The sequence below is a fragment of the Monodelphis domestica genome, chromosome 6 (assembly GCF_027887165.1).
Source record: "Monodelphis domestica isolate mMonDom1 chromosome 6, mMonDom1.pri, whole genome shotgun sequence".
NCBI classification, from domain to species: Eukaryota; Metazoa; Chordata; class Mammalia; order Didelphimorphia; family Didelphidae; genus Monodelphis; species Monodelphis domestica.
Genome location: NC_077232.1, coordinates 125,303,516 through 125,324,155, shown reverse-complemented (window position 1 = coordinate 125,324,155; position 20,640 = coordinate 125,303,516). Strand labels below are relative to the sequence as shown.

At 38.8% G+C, this 20,640-nt stretch overlaps 1 long non-coding RNA gene across 1 annotated transcript; it reads left to right on the top strand.

Moving 5' to 3' along the window:
• The first annotated feature begins 3,128 nt into the window (after window positions 1-3,128).
• On the top strand, window positions 3,129-19,168 carry LOC103096873 (uncharacterized). Its single transcript, XR_008912855.1, has 4 exons — window positions 3,129-3,792; window positions 13,524-13,724; window positions 14,726-14,842; window positions 17,692-19,168. It is a non-coding gene; the product is annotated as an uncharacterized LOC103096873 (long non-coding RNA).
• The last annotated feature ends 1,472 nt before the right edge of the window (window positions 19,169-20,640 follow it).

The following is a 20,640-nucleotide window of genomic DNA, read 5'->3' as shown; positions in this document are numbered from 1 at the left end:
GGAAAAGTTGATGCACAGAGACAGTCCCACTCTCTTGGCGTTGGAAGCCTGGGTCCAGTGGCACTAAAAGTCGTTACACCTGGAGACTTCCTCAGCTGCATTGGATGGCCATGTTTTCCTTTGTGCTCCAACAAGCCCTAAGCACTCCACAGTGCTTTGCTGCATCGCCATCTCAGCCGTTGAACCTTCTTGTTGGTTTCTTCCATCTGTTCTGCCGAAGCAGTCTTCACATGCTGGGTGAGCAAAGCCCTGATTCACCAGGGGTCTACGACCTGATGGCTACTCTTCAACCTACCCTCCTCAGTTGACCAAAGGGCCCTTGACCAGATCCCCCAAAACCGCATCATCAAGCAACTTGACATCCCTCCTTCATTAGAAGAAGTCCAAAAAGCCATTAAACAAATGAGTGCAGGCAAGGCATCCAGTAAAGATAGGATCCCAACCGGAGTTTACAAGGCCTTAAAGGGAAAGGCGCTCCAGGCATTCCACATAGTGCTGACCAGCATATGGGAAGAGGAAGACATGCCCCCAAAACTCAGAGATGCCTCCATCGTAGCCCTATACAAGAACAAAGGCTCACGAGCAGCCTGTGACAGCTACAGAGGCATCTCACTACTCTCCACTGCTGGAAAGATCCTCGCCTGTGTTATACTCAACAGACTCCTGTCATCTGTTTCAGAGCAGAACCTGCCTGAATCACAATGTGGCTTCCGACCAGATCACAGCACCATCGACATGGTCTTCACAGTGAGGCAAATGCAGGAAAAATGCCTTGAGCAGAACCTGAGTCTCTACATTGTCTTCATAGACCTGACAAAGGCGTTCCACACAGTGAACAGGGACGCATTGTGGGTGATCCTTAGCAAGCTCGGTTGCCCAGCAAAACTTGTCAAACTGATCCAGCTCTTTCATGTCGACATGACAGGGGAAGTCCTATCTGGTGGAGAGACTTCAGATCACTTCAACATCTCCAATGGCGTGAAACAAGGCTGCGTCCTTGCTCTGGTACTATTCAACCTATGCTTCACCCAAGTATTACGACATGCTGTGATGGATCTAGACCTGGGCGTCTACATCAAATACCCGACTGGATGGGTCACTATTTGACCTTCGCCGCCTGACTGCAAAAACAAAGACAACAGAGAGACTCATCCTGGAAGCTCTCTTCACAGATGACTGTGCTCTCATGGCCCACCAAGAAAATCATCTTCAAACCATTGTGGACAGGTTCTCCACCGCAACAAAACTGTTTGGCCTGACTATCAGCCTCAGCAAAACAGAGGTGCTGTTCCAACCTGCACCAGGGAGGCCAACGAACCAGCCGTGCATTACAATCGACAGCACGCAGCTTTCTAACATCAACACTTTTTTTAAGTACCTGGGCAGCACCATCGCCAAGGATGGGTCCCTAGACCACGAGATTAATGCCAGGGTCCAAAAGGCCAGCCAGGCACTTGGGCGGCTGCGCTCCAAAGTCCTCCAACACAGTGGTGTAAGCACTGTGACGAAGCTCAAAGTATATACCTCAGTGGTCCTCAGCTCGCTCCTGTATGGTTGTGAGACATGGACACTGTACCGGAAGCACATGAAACAGCTGGAGCAATTCCACCAACGCTCCCTCAGGTCGATCATGAGGATCCCATGGCAGGACCGAATCACCAATCAGGTAGTCCTCGACAGAGCCAACTCCACCAGCATCGAAGTCATGATCCTCAAAACCCAGCTATGATGGTCTGGACATGTCATCTGCATGGACCCACAGCGAATACCAAGACAGGTATTCTATGGTGAACTGTCAGCTGGACTCAGGAAACAAGGCCAACCAAAGAAGAGATTCAAGGATCAGCTAAAGTCCAACTTGAAGTGGGCTGGCATTACACCAAAGCAACTAGAACTCACTGCCTCTGACAGAAGCAGCTGGCGAACCCACATTAACCATGCCGCCACCACCTTTGAAGATGAGCGACGTCGATGTCTTGCCGCTGCACGTGAAAGCCGACACAGGCCACAACCGCACCTCCCGTAACAACTGGCGTCCCATGCCCCATGTGCCACAAACTCTGCGCCTCAGCCTTTGGACTCCAAAGCCACATGAGGGTACATCAATAGATGATAATGCACAAAGGCAATAGTCATACTCGGCTTCTGAGGGACTACTACCATTGGAGGAAGATAAGAAATCTAAGAGAAAAGGTGAGTAGTACCTTGAGATATGAGGAAAAACCTATGTAAAGGCTTGAATGGGAATAGCACATTAGGTGAGACAGTGGATGGAGTATCTCAACTGGGGTCAGAAAGCCATTCAGTCATTTTTCAGTCATGTCCAATGCTTTGTGGCCCCATTTTGGGTTTACTTGGCAAAAATTCTGGAGTGGTTTGCCATTTCCTTCTCCAATTCATTTTACAGATGAAGAAACTGAGGCCAAGAGGGTTAAATGACTTGCCCAGGCTCACACAATTAGTAAGGGTCTGAGACAACATCTGAACTCAAGATGAGTCTTCCTGACTTCAGTCCACCACCCCATTTCACCATCCAGTTGTCTCAGAGTCAAGAAGACTTGAGCTCAAATCCAGCCTCAGAAAATTACCAACTGTGGACCCCAAGGTAGTCACTTGACCTCAGTTTTTTAACCGTGATTCCCTCATTTGTAAAACAAAACAAAACAGAAAAGATAATAATAGCACCTACCTCCCAGGGTAATAATAATTGTAAAGTGCTTAGTACAGTGCCTGGCACCTAACAAGTAGTACAAAAATGTGTTACTAGCTATTGTGAAGACAAAAAATGGAATCCTAGATTAGAGAAATAGCTGGTATACTTGTTTGGCTAGGATGGAAAGTAAAGGTAGAGCCAGATAGTGGAGAAAGTGTTTATTTGTTTATTTATTTTTGGTGGAGAAATTTAAATGTCACAGTAAGAAGTGTGTTTGTTATCCTAGAAAATAATGACTCATTGAATATTTTTCAGTTGGAAAATGACAAAATCAGAAAGATTATTTAGAAAGGTTATTTTGGCAGTTGTATAGAGGATGACTTGGAAAAGGACAAGACAGAAAGCAATGAGACAATTGGGAGTCTATGGCAATTGTTCCCGGCAAGTTGTGTAAACCTCAAAATTCCTTAGACTTATAAATGTTGGAAATTTCACCATTGGGATATTTCATACTTGGAAAATTTCTTACTGATAGTCTATTGGAATGGGAACTCCATTGGCATGGGAGGTTCCTTCTCTTCCCTTCTTAAGATTACTTTAGGACAGAAACCCTTTGCTGAACAATGGAAAGGACTTTGACCTATGCTTAAGCATAGAACAGGAATTTCTTTGAGTCTTGATTGATTTAGAATTGATACAATGGAGATACTTGGAATCAATCTCCACCCTATTCAGTCCTAATAGGATTGAGTAAGGGCTGCAGCCTAGATCAAAATTTAATTATTCCAATCTCTACCATACTCAAGTTAACAGGATTTAGAAAGGGCTGTAGCAAAGGAGTATAGATTTAATCATTTGAAAAATATGACCTTCAAAAGACATGTGCAAAAGCCAGAAACCTCTGGGCGGTCCTGGGTTAAGCGAGAGCCTCCATTGACAGGGAAATTGATGAAGAGTGATTGGTAGATGTGAGGAATGAGGGGAGGCAACTTGGATGGTGTCCTTAAAGATAGGAGGGTCTGGAGACTGGAGAGGGGGGTGGATTTTTTGGGTCGGTGTTGTTCCTGGGCTCTGAGGAAGCTTGCGCTGAAGGAAGCTGAAGGTGGGGGCCTCTGAGACTGTTTCTCCATTTTGGACACGTGAGTAATAGGGACTGATCTCTTTTCTTTGCCCCAGCTATCTAAGGGCTTGGGCCTTTTGGCCCAGCCTAAACAGAAGGGGTATTTAAGCCCTATTCCCTTCTCTCTATATATATATCTCTAATTCCTTTCTTGCTCCTATTGTAATTAAACTCCAAAAAAGGCTGACGGCTGATTTGAGTTTTTCATTTAGGAATTACATAGCTGATTCCTTGGCGACCTTAAATTAATATATATCAGTCTTTTAAAGTGATTCCCTTGTAACAGTCTGGTGAGGACTCAGACTAAGGCAACGGTGGAGTCACATGAAGATGGGTTTTGGAAACAGAATTGAGAAGATTTGTCTATTGGATTTGGTGGGGTACAGAAGAGGGGAGATTCAAGGACAACACCCACCGAAGTTACGAGCCTGGGTGACTTCAAGCATGGTGACACCTTGGAAAGAAATAGTGGAATTTAAATGAAGAGCCCACCTATTTAGTAGGAGAAGATGTTCAAGCATTCATGAGGACATCTTAGGTAGGCAATTGATGATACAAGACTAGAGAATAATGAAGAGCTTAGGACTGGCTATGTAGAGGTTCCCAAAAGGTCTAGTGTAGTGTTAAGCTTCAATAACTTCAGAAATATCAATGTTAAAAACTTACAAAAATATAGTTTTAAAGTTTAGTTGTTTAAATTTATTTTTTACCTTAGTTTTAAGACTTTTGAATTTTAATTTTAACAAGACAGGACATCTTGTCTTTATGCATTATGTGCTCAGCAGTTTCTCAGTTTCCCTTTCTTAAACTGGCGGATTGATAGAGCAGATTCTCTTGCTTGTCTGCCTTGGTCACCTGATCCATCTCTATTAAGACTTTTTTTCTTATAAGAATATAGCTGAACTGTCAGTCATACACGAAAATCTCAATTCTATGGATGATTTTAGCCTGGGATTGCCAATGCTATTCTTTAAGTTGCTGAATAGCAGCTTCTGAAAATTTTAGAAAGTTCAAAAATCCACCCATGGTTATGTTGACTTTTAATAAGGAATATATCAATTAAAATTTAAAATATAAATCTTTAAAATGATGTTTTTGGCGTTTGTGGCACATATACTTTTGGAGTTATTAAAGCATAAAACTTTATAAAAATATCTGGGGCACCCTATAAAAACTGTTGAGTGATCTTCAAGAAGTAATAAAATTGGAGGGAGCAGAAAAGATCATCAAGGAAATTTAGAAAAAGAGAATCCATTCTTAAGGGGCAGGAAATATAGGGCGAGTCAGCAAAGCCTGAGGAGTAGTCAGATAACAGAAAAACCAGGAGAGCTCCATTCATACTCCTAGAAGTCAAGGTGGAATGTAGAGGACCTTCCATTGATTTTGGTTGAGTTTCAAAAGCTCTAGTGAGCTCTAGACTATGATGAACCATGAGAAAAGACCAGGGAATTTAACCATGAAGAGATTTTGATAACCTTAAGAGAGTAAATTTGATAAAAGTTTGGGATTGGAGGCTAGATGGCATTTAGAAATGCTTAGTAAATGTGGATACAGCCTTGTAAGTTCTTTCTAGTAGTTTGTGTTAGGTTAAAGGAGGTATAGATTGATAGCCTGAGGGGCTACAAGGCCAAGTGAAGTTTTCTTTCTTTCTCTTTTTCTCTCTCTTTCTTTCTTTCTCTCTTTTTCTCTTCTCTCTTTCTTTTTTCTTTCTTTCTCTCTTTCTTTCTTCCTTCCTTTCTCTCTCTCTTTCTCCCTTCCTTCCTTTCTTCCTTCCTTCCTTTCTTTCTCTCTTTCTCTCCCTTTCTTTCTTTCTCTCTCTCTTTCTCCCTTCCTTCCTTCTTCTTTCTTTCTTTCTCTTTCTTTCTCTCTCTCTCTCTTTCTTTCTTTTGTCAACTAGAAAAAACACAGAACTATTAAATCGTCAAAAATCACTCTTTAATCAAGGGAAAAGGGGTTAGCGCTACTAATAAGACAACAGAGCTGCTTTCCAAGTCTGCACAGAGTCAGGACGCCCTGGTCACCAGCCCCTAGGAGTGCCACCTACTCAGGATGGGCTCCGAGGAACAAAAGAACTTGGGGAACCTATATACCACTCTAGATGACCTGGGGGGTTTAGGATTAGAGGGACAGTTGATTGACTTTACAATGGTAAGAAAGGAAAATGAGGAGTTCCAGACAGGAATAATAGTGAGGGGCTGATGCCCTACAATGGACACAAAAGAGAAAGACTCAGCCCAGGGCTGGGCCACCTTGGTCATGGACCTTAGGGGGAGAAACCATTGGGACAAAAGGGATGTTTAATATTGGATGGGATTAGCTGTTCCCACCCAAACTACCAGGTAGTTCACTGTCTGGTGAAGAGGGACCTTCCCTCAGGGGGAAACCTCTCCTGTGACAAGGTTAAAACCTGGGGTTTCTACACTCAAACTAAATAAACTGGGGATCTCTAGATTTCCATGTTGACACTTTCTTTCCTCCTTTCTTCCTTCCTTTCTCTCTTCCTCCCTTCCTCCCTTTCTCCCTCCCTCTCTCTCTCTCTCTCTCTCTCTCTCTCTCTCTCTCTCTCTCTCTCTCTCTCTCTCTCTCTCTCTCTCTCTCTCTCTCTCTCTCTCTCTTTCTTTCTTTCTTGGATAAGAAAGATTCTGGCATTTCCCTAAGGATGAGGAGCTCCCATAATACATTGGTCTTCTTGAATATGATTCTGGGTAACATTGCTGGTTTAAGTCAGCATAGACCCAAACCATATCTTTGTGTTTCTCTGATTAAAGCAAAAGATATTTAACTAAACAGTCTATAAAGATAAATGACAAGAAAGATTTCCCCTATACACAGAGACATACTTCCTCACAGATCATAGAGGAAAAGGATATATGTAAAGAATCTATGACCAGGTAACATATATAACAGAACACATATGCAGAAAATGTGGCTAGAGTTGAGGCTTGTAATATTAAGATATCCAGAGATTCATTGATAAGTACTGCTGCCAATCATAGTTACCAACACATGGAGCCATGTAAAAAACTGGTTTCTTTTCTGCTTGGAGCCATGGTACACAAAAACCAATGGGTTAAGAGTAGCATCTCCAAAAAGGACAAGTCAAGATGGATAAATCTGGAATTTGTCCAGGGAACAAAAGGGGAAGGTAATGGTTTTTACATCAGAGAACCAATAACAAAAGGTAATATCTACAGCAGGGAAAATAATAGTCAGACCAGCAAGTACTCAAGGATTTTAACTGGAATTTGCAGACAGATAGAGCAGGAACTAACCAGCTAAAGTTAGATATCTCACCTAAAGTAAACAGTGATAATAAAGGTGAGCCAGAAATTCTTCTACCATTAACCAGAGGTAAGTATTTGAGGTTTCAGTTAAGTTCCAAAGGTACCAGTTTATTGAATGGTAGCAAAGTAGCCAATTCAGAAAAATTAAAAATTCTCTTGTGATACCTGAAAAGTTGGGACTCTCTCCCAAGGCCACGTGGTTAAATAGCAGAGATTGAATTCCCATCCAGAGCCTCTGACTCAAAATCTAGAGACTTTTCAATTCTATTGCAATGCTTCCATGTTTTAAAGATAAAATAAGCAAATTAAGGGGTTTCTGGGGTTCAGTAGCTTTTTCTTTGTTATTTTCTTTGATATTGGAGTGAGAAGAGATGCTAACAACAACAATGGCAACTAGTATTTATTAAGTGTTTGCTGCTTTGCTGCTTCTGGGTGCTGGGCTGGGCACTGAGCACACAAAAGTAGTCTCTGTCCAAGAAGTCTGCATTTTAACAGGGAAGACAAATGGGCAATCCTATTTAAAATAAACATATGCAAAATGTACATGAAGTAAATACCTTATTATTTATTAATTGGGGAGGGAGGGCCTGGGGGAGGAGAAGGACAGAGAAAACCTTTAGTAGGAGGTAGTATTTGTACTGAACTCTTAAAGACACCAAGGATTGTTCTATATGAGGTGGAAGTGAAGGGAGTCTGCTTTCTAGGCCTGTGCTAAGGCAAGGAGATGGAAAATGGAAAGTCACAGGGAAGTATAGCAAGAAGGTCGGTTTGGCTCAACTAAAGAGTGCATGGGGGGAGTGATGAATAATACGGTAATGGAAAAATGTTGAATAACCTAAGGAAGGTGGCACTGCCTAGTTCACATTTGAGTGGAGGAATATCAAGAGCATTATTTTTATCTTTACAATCCTGATTGGTGAGGGATTAGCCTTTAGGGATAAACAGTTGCTCTTAATGCTTTTTTCCGTATTTGTTTTATTGAATAATAAATTCTTTTCTCAGGAAAAGTTTTCCATTTTAAAAACTCATTCATTGATTCATTCATTCATCCATGCATCCAATAAATATTTATTGAGCAAGTAGAGAACTATAGGCAAAGTGCTATACTTAGTGCTATAGCTCATATTTTCTTTTCTTTTCTTTTTTTTTTTAAACCCTTACTTTCCGTCTTGGAGTCAATACTGAAGGCAGAAGAGTGGTAAGGGCTAGGCAATGGGGGTCAAGTGACTTGCCCAGGTTCACACAGCTGGGAAGTGTCTGAGGCCAGATTGGAACCTAGGATCTGCTGTCTTTAGGCCTGTCTCAATCCACTGAGCTACCCAGCTGCCCCCTATAGCTCATATTTTCAAGAAACCGATGAATCAATGTTACAAAAATCTGAGAAAGCAGAATGCTTTTAGAAATATTTTCATTTCATAAATGTGGTTTTCTTTTGGTGTTGGGCAGATAGTCTGATTAAAAAAAAATACAGGCTAGGGTGCCCTCTTCAGGCAGTAAAAAAATACCACATGAAAATTTTGAGTTCTCTTAAAAATGTGCACTCACAATCACACAAATAGGAGGCAAATTGATTAGATACTTTCTGTTTATTATGATAGCATTACAAATAACTATATTTTGAAAGATCTGTGAATTGGGGTGGGAATGTAGGGGTGGGTGGAGGAGAAGAAAGACTGTTCTCAAAAACTCATTTGATACTTTATTTTTGTGTCTCAATGAAATTTCATAATTAAAATAATTGTTCCCCTTTCTTTTATATTGCCAATTTAATTTAAAACATTTTACAGTCCCATTTGAATTAGTTTAAGAAAATCTCCCAAAGTAGGATTGTCTTCTTATGGGATATCTCTCTTTGCCTTAGTAAAATAGAAAGAGAAAATGTCTGGGAGATATAAATGGTAATAGCCCATGCCTTTTCATGTGTCTTTTACATAAATGTTCCTATTGAAAATTAATTTAAAATTCAGATAGAAACTGAAAAGGCCTTTGACAAAATAAAACACTCATTCCTAATTTTTTTGTGATGTGAAAAAATGTTGTTTAATTAGTTAATTTCGAATATTTTTCCATGGTTATGTGATTCATATTTTTTCCCTCCCCTCTTCCTACCCCCCCCTCCCATAGCCAACGAGCAATTCCACTGAATTTTACATGTGTCATTGATCAAGACCTATTTCCATATTATTAATTTTTGCATTGGGGTGATTGTTTAGAATCTACATCCACAATCATATCCCCACCAAACCATGTGATCTAGCGATTGTTTTTCTTCTGTGTTTCTACTCCCACAGTTCTTTCTCTGGATGTGGATAGCATTCTTTCTCATAAGTCCCTCAGAATTGTCCTGGATCATTGCATTGCTGTTAGTAGAGAAGTCCATTACCTTCGATTGTACCATAGTGTATCAGCCTTTGTGCTCAATGTTCTCCTGATTCTGCCCCTCTCACTCTGCATCAATTCCTGGAGGTTGTTCCAGTTCCTATGGAATTCCTCCAGTTTATTATTTCTTTGAGCACAATAGTATTCCATCACCAACAGATACCACAATTTTTTCCCCCACAGGTAATACCTAACTATGGTCCTATTTTATTTTATTTTATTTTAATTAATTAATTAATTATATTTGGTCAATTTCAAACATTATTCCTTGGTTACAAAAATCATATTCTATTCCTCCCTCCTCTCCCCCCCTCCCTTCCCCTAGCCAACGGGCAATTCCACTGGGTATTACATGTGTCCTTGATCAGAACCTATTTCTATGCTGTTGATGTTTGCACTAGGATGCTCCTTTAGGTTCTATATCCCCAATCATATCCCCCTTGACCCATGTAATCTAGTAGTTGCTTTTCTTCTGTATTTCTACTCCCAGTTTTTCCTCTGAATGTGGATAGTGTTCTTTCTCATAGATCCCTCCAAGTTGTTCAGGATCACTGCATTGCAACTAATGTAGAAGTCCATTACATTCGATTGTACCACAGTGTGTCAGTCTCTGTGTACAATGTTTTCCTGGTTCTCCTCCTCTCACTCTGCATCACTTCCTGGAGGTCGTTCCAAAGGACATCCCCTCATTTTCCAATTTTTGACACCACAAAGAGCATAGCTATGAATATTCTTGTGCATGTATTTTTCCTTATTATCTCTTTAACACTCATTCCTATTAAAAACACCAGAAAGCATAGGAATACAAGGGCCTTTCCTCAAAATAATGTCGTATTTATTTAAAATCATCAGCAAGTATCATCTGCGATGGGTATAAGTTAGAAGACTTTCCAGTAAGATCAGGAGTGAAGCAAAGATGCCCATTATGACCACTATTATTTAATATTGTACTAGAAATATTAGCTTTAGCAATAAGAGAAGAAAAAGAAATTGAAGGAGTTAAAGTAGGCAATGTGGAAACTAAAATATCACTCTTTCTGGATGATATGATGAATTCCAGAGAATCAACTAAAAAAGTAGTTGAATTAATTAATAACTTTAGCAAAGTTGCAGGATACAAAATAAACCCACATAAATCATTAGCATTTCTATAGATTTCCAACAAAGTTCAGCAGTAAGAAAAATTTCTCTTAAAATCACTCTAGATAATATAAAATATTTGGGAATCTATTTGCTAAGAGAAACACAGAAATTATATGGACACGGTTACAAAATATTTTTCACACAAATAAAGTTAGATCTAAACAATTGGATAATCATTAATTGCTAATTAATTAGGCAGAGCTAATATAATAAATATGGCTATCCTACCTAAATCAATTTATTTATTTAGTGCTATGCTAACCAAACTACCAAAAATCATTACATAGAACTAGAAAAAATAATAACAAAATTCATCTGGAAGAAGAAAAGATCTAGATTATCAAGGGAATTAATTTTTTAAAATGTGAAGGATGTTGTTATAGCAGTACCAGATCTTAAACTGTCCTATAAAGTAGTAATCATCAAAATAATCTGGTACTAGCTGAAAAATAGAATGGTGGATCAATGGAATAGATTGCAAGATATAAAATGAATATTTATGACTATGTTACATTAAAGTTTGTGGAGATATTTTAATTTTAAAATAACATTTAAAATTAAATTAAAGTTTTTGTACAAACAATACCAGTGTAACCATGATTAAAAGGGAAACATCAAGCCCAGAAAAAATTTTTATAACCAATTTCTTTGATATAAGTCTCATTTCTCAAATATGTAAAGAACTAAGTCAAATTATTAAGACTTCAAGTCATTGCCCAATTGACAAATGGTCAAATGATATGAATAAGCAGTTTTCATATGAAGAAATCAAAGCTATTAATCATATGAAAAAATGTTTTAGAAACCTCTTGATTAGAGAAATGCAAATTAAAACAGCTCTGAGGTACCACCTCATACCTAGCAGATTGGCCGATATGACAGTTAAGGAAAAGATAAATGTTGGAGGGGGTATGGCAAAAATGGGACACTAATACTTTGCTGGTGAAGTTGTAAACTGATCCAACCATTCTGGAGGGCAATTCATGCCCTCTGATCCAGTAATACTATTACTAGGTCTGTATCCAAAAGAAATAAAAAAAAATGGGAAAGGATCTACTTGTACAAAATTATTTATAGTTACTCTTTATGTGGTATCAAAGAATTGGAAATTAAAGGGATGTCCATTAATTGGGGAATGGCCCAACAAATTGTGGTATGTGATGGTGATGGAATATTACTGTGCTGTAAGGAATGATGAACAGGATGATTTTAGAAAGAACTGGAAAGACTAACATGAACTGATGCAAAGTGAAATAAGCAGAAACAGACTTTGCTATTAACAGCAATACAATGATCCTGGTCAATTCTGAGGGACTTATGACAAAGAATACTCTCCACATCCAGAGAAAGAACTGTTGGAGTTAGAATGCAGATCAAAATATATTATTTTTTGCTTGTTTATTTGAGTTTTTGTTTTTTAAGATTAGTCACACAAAAACGAACAATAGGGAAATATGTTTGCATGATAATACATGTATAAACCAGATCAAATTTCTGCCAGTTCTAGGACAGGGGAGGGAAGAAGGGAAGAGATCATTTGGATCAAATAACTTTGGAAAACTCATGTAGAAATTTGCTATTACATGTAATTGGTAAAAAATAAATTAATCAAAAAATAATAAAATGATAGAAACCAACTCTCTTAAAATAACATTTTTGTATCAGTTGATAGATAAGGGGAGAAACCTTGAGAGAGACCTCAGGACACATAATCACATAGGAAGAACCACAACCCACCTCCTACCCCCTCCATACTGGGGCCAGTGTTGGGGAAGGGAGCAAGTCAGGGCTATACTGAGGGGAAAATCACTAGAGGGTCGTTTTCATCTGGCAGCAAATTATTTTAACTAATTATTTTTGCTAAGGGCTAAGCTTAGTTGTTTCTATCTGTTGCAGAAACACCAAGACTATCAGGACATTTGAATTGTTGTCTGCTCAATCAAGTCCTAGTCACCCCACCCTACTTATGACTGTAGTAATGTTTTCTACACATAGAATTTAAGTGATAGAAAAGACTCTAAGTTCTTTTTTTTTTAACCATTGACTTCCATCTTAGACGTGTATTGGTTCCAAGGTAGAAAAGTGTAGAGGCTAGGTAATGAAGGTTAAGTTAATTGCCCAAGGTCACACAGCTAGGAAGTATCTGAGGTCAGATTTGAACCCAGGACCTCCTATCTCTGGGCCTGTGTCTCAATCCACTAAACCACCTAGCTGCCCCCAAGACCAAGACTAAGCATCCAATCCAACATTTTCCAACAAGAACGGATTGGGAAATGTACTTGTGATTTCACTGGCATAGGGAACTACTCAGGTGAAGAAACTCCCTTCATTAATGTAGGTTGAGACCTCTAAAACTTAAAGAGTCTTAAAGAACTGAGGCAACTAGGAGGCACAGCAGATAGAGAGGCAGACCTGGAGTCAGGAGGACCTAGGTTCAAATCTGGCTTCAGACACTTCCTAGCTGTGTGATTCTAAGTAAGTAACAATTCCAATTGCCTAACCCTTACCACTCTTCTGCTTTAGAATCTATCCTTAGCATAGATTTTAAGTTAAAAGGTAAAGATTTTAAAAAAATACTTGAGAAACTGTTTAGAGTATTGAAATATCAAGTGATCAATGGCCAGGGTTGCAAAGTTATTAAGTGTAAGAGGAAGGACTTGAACCCAGCTCTTCCTGACTTTGAAGCTAGCTCTTTATCCACTAATCCACTTGTTTCTCACCAATGAAGAATGGAAAGTAAACTTGAGGTTGGTTTTGTCTACAAAAGGAAAACCCAACACAAATAGCACACATCCTGTATACCTTGAGTATTGTTTCGGGCTTCTTATTTATATATTTTGCTTCCTTCTCTAGGTTTTAAGCTCCTGGAGGGTAGGTTCATGTTTTATAAGAGGTTCATAAGATTAATCTCTGCATGTGGCTTATGGAATGAATTTCATTACAGGTACACCTACAGTTCATTGGATGGTAGTTTTGGAACTGGGAGAGACCTGGGAGATAGATCATCTACTCATATTCTGCCTTTTTATGTGTGAGCTACCTAAGGACCAGGAAGGTTAAGTGGCAGAGCTGGGATTCCAAATGAAGTCCTCTGGATCCAAATCCAGTGTTCTTGCCCCTGGACCACACCGTCTCCCATACCCAGGTCTGTTCAAGCTATGCTACGCATCTGGATGGGTGGATGATGGGTAGAGTACATTTATCCCTATTGATTAAGTGACCAATAAATCATCATTGTTTAAGGGCTTATGAGGTTCCAGGTACTGTGCTAGGTTCTGAGGATATATACATGTAAAAACGGGGCAGTCTCTGACCTCAAAGAAGAAGTATGTGTATTATACACATTTATACACATACATACTCATACATAAACACATGTACATCTACATATATTAATGTAAAAAATAGACTCGAATACAGGACTACAATCCCCATAAGCCTTTGCTCCCCTTCCCCAGAATGCCTTGTAATCTCACCTGGGCCGAGATCGAGAAGATATTTAAGCAAAGGCTTTTGAAGGGCTCGGCCTTTTGGACTTCCGTTTTGGGAGCAGAGGCGTCTCTTCCATGATGTGAGGTTATTTTGTCTAGGCCTCTGGCCTAGGCACATGTTTCTTACTTGTATATTCTTAATCTTTAACCTTTAATAAACCTCTAAAAAATATAGTACTCCTTGCAGAGAGTAACTAATTTCTACCTGCCTCAGTCTCCCCCTCTCCCCTAAATTTTAACTGTTACAGTTAGCACACATATATGTCAGACTTTCTTTGAGGTCAGGATTTTCTCTTTTTGTTCCCCCAATGCTTAGCCCAGAGCCTGGCACACAGTAAGTGTTTAATAAATGTTTTTCAAATCGTATATGTATGTATATATACTAAATATGTGTGTATGAGTATCTATATATGTATATACATGTACAAATTTATGTATGTGTATATATATACAGACAATATAGGTACGTCATGTATACAGTCATTTATGTATAAATACATAACTACACAATCTGCATATACATGAATATATCTTAGATACTACAAACGGACAAGGGATTGGGCACAGAGTTGAACAGGAAGAAGAGAGTTGGCTGGATTACCTCTGAGAACTGTCACGTTCTATTAATAACACCAAGTTTCTCCTTGAAACAAAGGTCCAGCTTTTGAATATCTCAGATCTTCCAATGATGTTGCATGGCTGTAGTTCATGGAATTCTACAATCTCTGAAAACCTGATTTGTATCACCCAAGTGGAAATGGAGAAGGATATGGTGAGTGTGGGCAGGCGAAAACATGTTACTAACAATGAAAAAGGAAAAGTAGTTTGAAGGATGGCATCAAAGAAATGGGGCCAGAAAAAAAAAAAAACAGATGGATTGATCACCCAACAGGGTCAAGAGAAACCTTTGTAGATAGCGTGTGTGCTTCACTGGTATTAACAATGCAAAGAGAACTCAGGGAAGGGGCCAGCCATCATAGTGCATGGACCCTGTTGGATAAACTTATGGAAGGATACAGATGGGTATCACATGGGACAGGTAGACATGCATATATTTGTTTTGTTGGAGGGAGTATCTAAATTAACAAGAGAAGAAATTAGATTGAGTAGAGGAATATAGAGACACCTCCTATTTACCATTTTCAAGTGTCTATTCATTGATTGGTTGATTAAAGCCAGAAGTCCTGTGATGGAGGCAAAGGTTTTTTTTGTTTGTTTGTTTGTTTTCCTTTGGGATTCAGATTTCCCAAGTTAGCTAGCTACCTACACTATATTCTCTAGATATTGAAAGAGGGAAAATTTGGAAGGACCAGAGATGCGAATATAGGAGTGTGCTGGATGCAGAAAACAGAATGTAAGAGGGAACTTGGAATTCTGAGTGAGGGGATTCTGGGAGCCTGGAACTGGCAGTAGGAGACAGAGTGAGGTGTTGGTGGAGGAAGACACATCTGCTGAACTTAGCTCTCTCCATATCGAGTGGGAAAATCTACTCAAATTGCCTACTTTGCTTCCTGTTGTTCCTGAGTGATCCCAGATACCTCATTGACATCTGTTGACTCCCAAGAAGACTCTAACAGTGAAACTGGCTTGGACTTCTGAGTTGCCTCATGTAGGCAGAGCCTACAGACTGTGGTGGCTAAGTCATTTCTGTCACCATCCTCCTGATTAATTAACAAGCTCTGACCTTAATTCACCAACTGTTTGGATGGGCTTAGCTTAGTTTATTTAGACAGGACAGTGGGAACTAGATAGAGAGAGAGACAGAGTAGGTCCAATGGTGTTGGACACAGAAGAGATCCATGAGGGTCAGAGGGAACTGGGAGAGAGAGCTTGGGAAAAGATTAGGGACCTTCCTAGCCCATCAGTCTTTCCTGAATCCTGAATATCAACTTGTATAAACCTACAAGAAAGTCAGATAGCATTTGTGAGTGAACTCCAGGCCTGAGGGTATCCATCTTGCCCTCAGGCAAGAGAAGAGCAGCTAAACAGTGACAAGACTCAACCAACCGTGTTACAGGTCAAACTTACCATTTAACAAAATGAAGAAATATTAGATTTAAATTATTTTTAATTATTTTTTAAATTTTTTATTAAATTAAATTAAAAATAAAAATATATATTTTTATTATTAAGTAATTAGATTATTATCTTTAGGATGTCTGGATAACAATATGAATTTGAAATAATTTGAATCCATACCACATACCATAATTCCAAATGGGTAAAAACAATAGAAAAAAGATTCTCTAAAAAAATTGGAGGGAAATGGAATTTATGTGGGAGATGAAAGAATTAAATAATAAATAAATCAATAAATTAATTAATGAAACAATAATAAATGAATAAATAATGTGCAGGGAGCTATACAAAGATAAAAATAAAATAGTCCCTTTCCTCAAGGAACTGACATTCTGTCAGGGAAAGTGTACACAGGGAAATATATACAAAATAAAGACAAGGATATTTTATAGGGAAAGATCAGGAAAGAAATCTAATATAGTAGAAAACTAACAGGTAGAGGAGGGAGGACATTGCAGGTCTGTGCAAAGAGACAAAATGTGAATAAGAAATAGCTGTTGTTGAGTTTTGTCTGACTCTTCATGACCCCATTTGGGGTTTTCTTGGCAAAGATACTGGAGTGATTTGCCATTAGCTTCTCCAGCTCATTTTATAGAAGAGAAATCTGAGGCAAACAGGATAAAGTGATTTTCCCAGGGTCATACAACTAGTAAATGTCTGAAGTCAGATTTGAATTCATGAAAATGAGTCTTCCTAACTCAGATCTGGTGCTTTATTCACTGCTCCACCTGACTGCTCAAAATAACCATATTCAACAGTATATACAACATTCTATTATGCCCAAACTGTTTCTCTACTTAAATGAAAAACATAATTTTGCTGCTTGTTGATACACTGATGTAGGTAGTGCATCAAATTGCCAGTTGAGAGTGTTTAGGGTTGACCTGGAGATTCTCTTTTGCCTCTGTACTCAGAGCTCTTGTCTCTTAGATCACTGTAGGTCCAGTAAGAAGCCCATTTGGGCTGGACAATAGAATGTATAAAGAGAAGGAACATATGCAAGCCTAAAATACAAGTTGGTGTTAGGCTGTAAAGGGCTTTAAATGGCAGAGGACTTTGCATTTGATCCTAGAAGTAACTGATTGCCACTGAAGTTTATTGAGTAGGGAAGTGAAATCGTAAGATCTATACTTTAGGAATGCCACTTCAGTAGCTATGTGGAGGGTGAGTTGGAAAGAGACAGGCTTGAGAAAAGGAGATCAAGTAGAAGAACCAGGATGGTGACTCTCAGAGGGGAGAAGGAGATGAATCCAAGAGATGATGTGGAGGCAGGCCTTGAGGGACTGGGAAATTAATTGAATATGTTGGTTGAGAGTGTGTTCTCTCCTGAGAAGATGACAGGGAGAATGTGCCATGGGAGTCTTGAGGAGGAAGGAAAAAGTTTGGAATATAGTGGGATAGTGAATCTATTAGGTGGGTCTAAAAGGATTGACTTAAAAATTAGAAAATGAGGGGTTATCCCATGATTGGGGATTGTAGTATATGAGAGTAATGGAATACTATTGTGCTATAAGGAATGATGAATCACTTGATTTCTTTAAGAATTGGAAAGACCTCCATGAACTGATGCAGAGTGAAATAAGCAGAACCAGGAGAATATTATACACAGTAACTGAAACATTGTGGGATGATCAAATGTAATAGACTTTGCTACTAATAGCAATGCAATGATCCAGGACAATTCTAAAAGACTTATGAGAAAGAAACTATCTACATCTAGAGAAAGAACTGTGGGAGAAGAAAAGCAGAAGAAAATATATGATTCATCACTTGGTTATACAGGTATATGATTTGGAATTTTGGTTTTTAAAATTATTCTCTTACAAAAAGTGAATAATATGGAAATAGGTTTTGAGTGATAATACATGTATAACTCAGTGAAATTGCTTGTCAAAAACTCCAGGAGGGGGGAGGGCAGAAGAGAGGGAGACAACATGAATCATATAATTATGGAAAAAGAAATAAAAACATATTTAAAAGTATTATCTTTTGTAGTGAGGATTGACCTGAGATAACATGGTACAAATTAGTAGTAGACCTTGTCAACATGATTTCATGATTTTCTCCAGCTCAGTAGAATATCACATGAATAGGAGCAAAAGTAGCAGATGATGGGAGTATTTCAAGGTAGGAACTTAGTAAATGATGATCAATGATAGGAAAATTGGGCATGGACTCAAAAATAAAAAAAAATATAGAGTTAAACTGGTTCCCCAAGGGTTTGAAATAAGGAAGAGAGAGTGTTCCCAGTGTTCTAGAAACATATTAAGTTCCCAAATGATGCAAGGTCCTACCAGACTGTGATCTGTACCTGGACTCACTAGCCTTTTTGCTCAGAAAAACTATTAAGTTGTAGGAGGAAGAAACTTTGGTTATTCCTCCCTCATTCTCCTACCAGGTCCTAAACTCGTATCTAGTAAATCCTCTGCAAACCCTAGAAGCAAAGGTTTATGTCACATAGCTTCTGTCCCATAAACCAGATTGTGCTGCCAACAGGATGCCCTATAAATAGCCCTATAATAGACATGAAAGTGGGAACAGCTCTTCAGTCTTTAGGCCCAACTGGTCTCTGTTAGTTTCCATATGCATACCTTCTCAGGCTCCCTGGCCAGGGCTTGGTGCTTCCTTCTTCCTGATGTTGTCTCTGAGTCAAGAGTCAAGCCAAGTCAAGTCAAGCCAAGAGGCTTTGGTAACAATAACTAGTCTTCTGTGAGATCACTGCTGGCTATCTCCTCTGACTTGGGCTTAGATGTGGCCCTGCCTGTCTTCTCTGCTTTTCTGGTCCTGATCACAGTCTACTGACCACACACCTACCTATCTTGACTGTCTGGATTCCCCATCCTGGATCCTCTCAGCCTACCTGCTTTCCTAATGAGTACTTGCCCATCTTCTTGCTTGCTCTTGTAACAACTTACCTGACCAACACTAGCCTAGTCTTCCTTCCATTCTAAATGATAAAGCCTAACCAGTCCAATGCATATGGATAATTCATACTCAACACTTATTTCTGCATCCAATTCCTTGCCCTGTGAGAGAATGAATCCCTGACTGTGGCCTGAGTCATGCCCCTAGCATTAATTCTACCTTCCCCATGAGACATCCAGGATATCCCAACACTATTAAAAATTATCCATTTTTATATTTATATTTATTTAAATTTATATTATGTAAAATATATAATAAATTAAATAAAAATTATAAAGACTATGTCAGTACTTGGAAATGATTGTATGGAATGATGTTAAGTGAAAAAAGCAGAACACAGGATAGCTTTTATACACTGATTATGACCATATAAAAATGTGTATATATATATATATATATATATATATATATATATGTCCCTTATCAACTACTGGATGAGAATTTAGAACACTGTAAACAGCCTTTATACAGTGAGGTGGCATAGTGGATAGAGCGCCAGCCCTGGAATCAGGAAACCCTAAGTTCAAATTCAGCCTCAGATACTCCCTAGCTGTGTGACCCTGGACAATTCATTTAATCCTATTTGCCTCAGTTTCCTCATCTGTATAATGAGCTGGAGAAGAAAATGGCACACCACTTCACTATCTTTGCCAAGAAAACTCCAAAGGGGATCATGAAGAATTGGTCACGACGGCAATGACTGAACAATAAAAAATTGACTTTAATATTTAGTAGGATTTTTTTCTATAGAGTTGTTGAAGTTCCTAATCAAAAAAACAAATTGTTAGTCCAAACACTGGGGATCCTTATTAATGGAAAGTAACTACAGTAGCAGATATTAGATGATTTCTAAAAAAGTGATTAAGCTATCTACATCAAGAGAAAGAACTGTGGGAGTAGAAATCCAGAAAAAAACATATGGTTTATCACTTGTTTATATGGGCATATGATTTGGGGTTTTGGTTTTAAAAGATGACTCTATTACAAAAATGACCAATATGGAACTAGGTTTAGAGTGAAAAAACATGTAAACCCAGTGGAATTGCTTGTCAACTCCATGAGGGGGAAAGGAAGAGAAGAGGAAGACAACAAGAATCATGTAACCATGGAAAAATTAAAAAAAATTTTAATTGATGAAAATACATTCATTTTAGTTTATAGTCAAGTCTTGTGATAGATGTGACTTTTGCTTAAATAGCAACAGACCAGATGAATTTTTCCACACCATTTGAGTGCTCTGAAGTTTCTCAGATAAAGTGGGAGGGTTATGTCTTATTTCATCTTTTTATTTCCAGGGCCTGCCCCACAGGCTTTTAGTAAATGTTGAATCAAACTGAATTTGTAGGCAAGAGCTGAAGCCTGCGAAATTCCCTTGCTCGCTGACTGTGCTCTAAGATGATTTACTCTGAAGCAGCAGCTGTGTTCAAGAATTCCTCTAACTGTAACACAAAGAAAACAGGAATTTATATTCTGGAACATTTCTCATAACTTCTTACCAGTCAACCAGACACGGTGGATTAGATTGGTGAAGGAGCTTCTCACTCTGGTATTGTGAGATAATGTTTC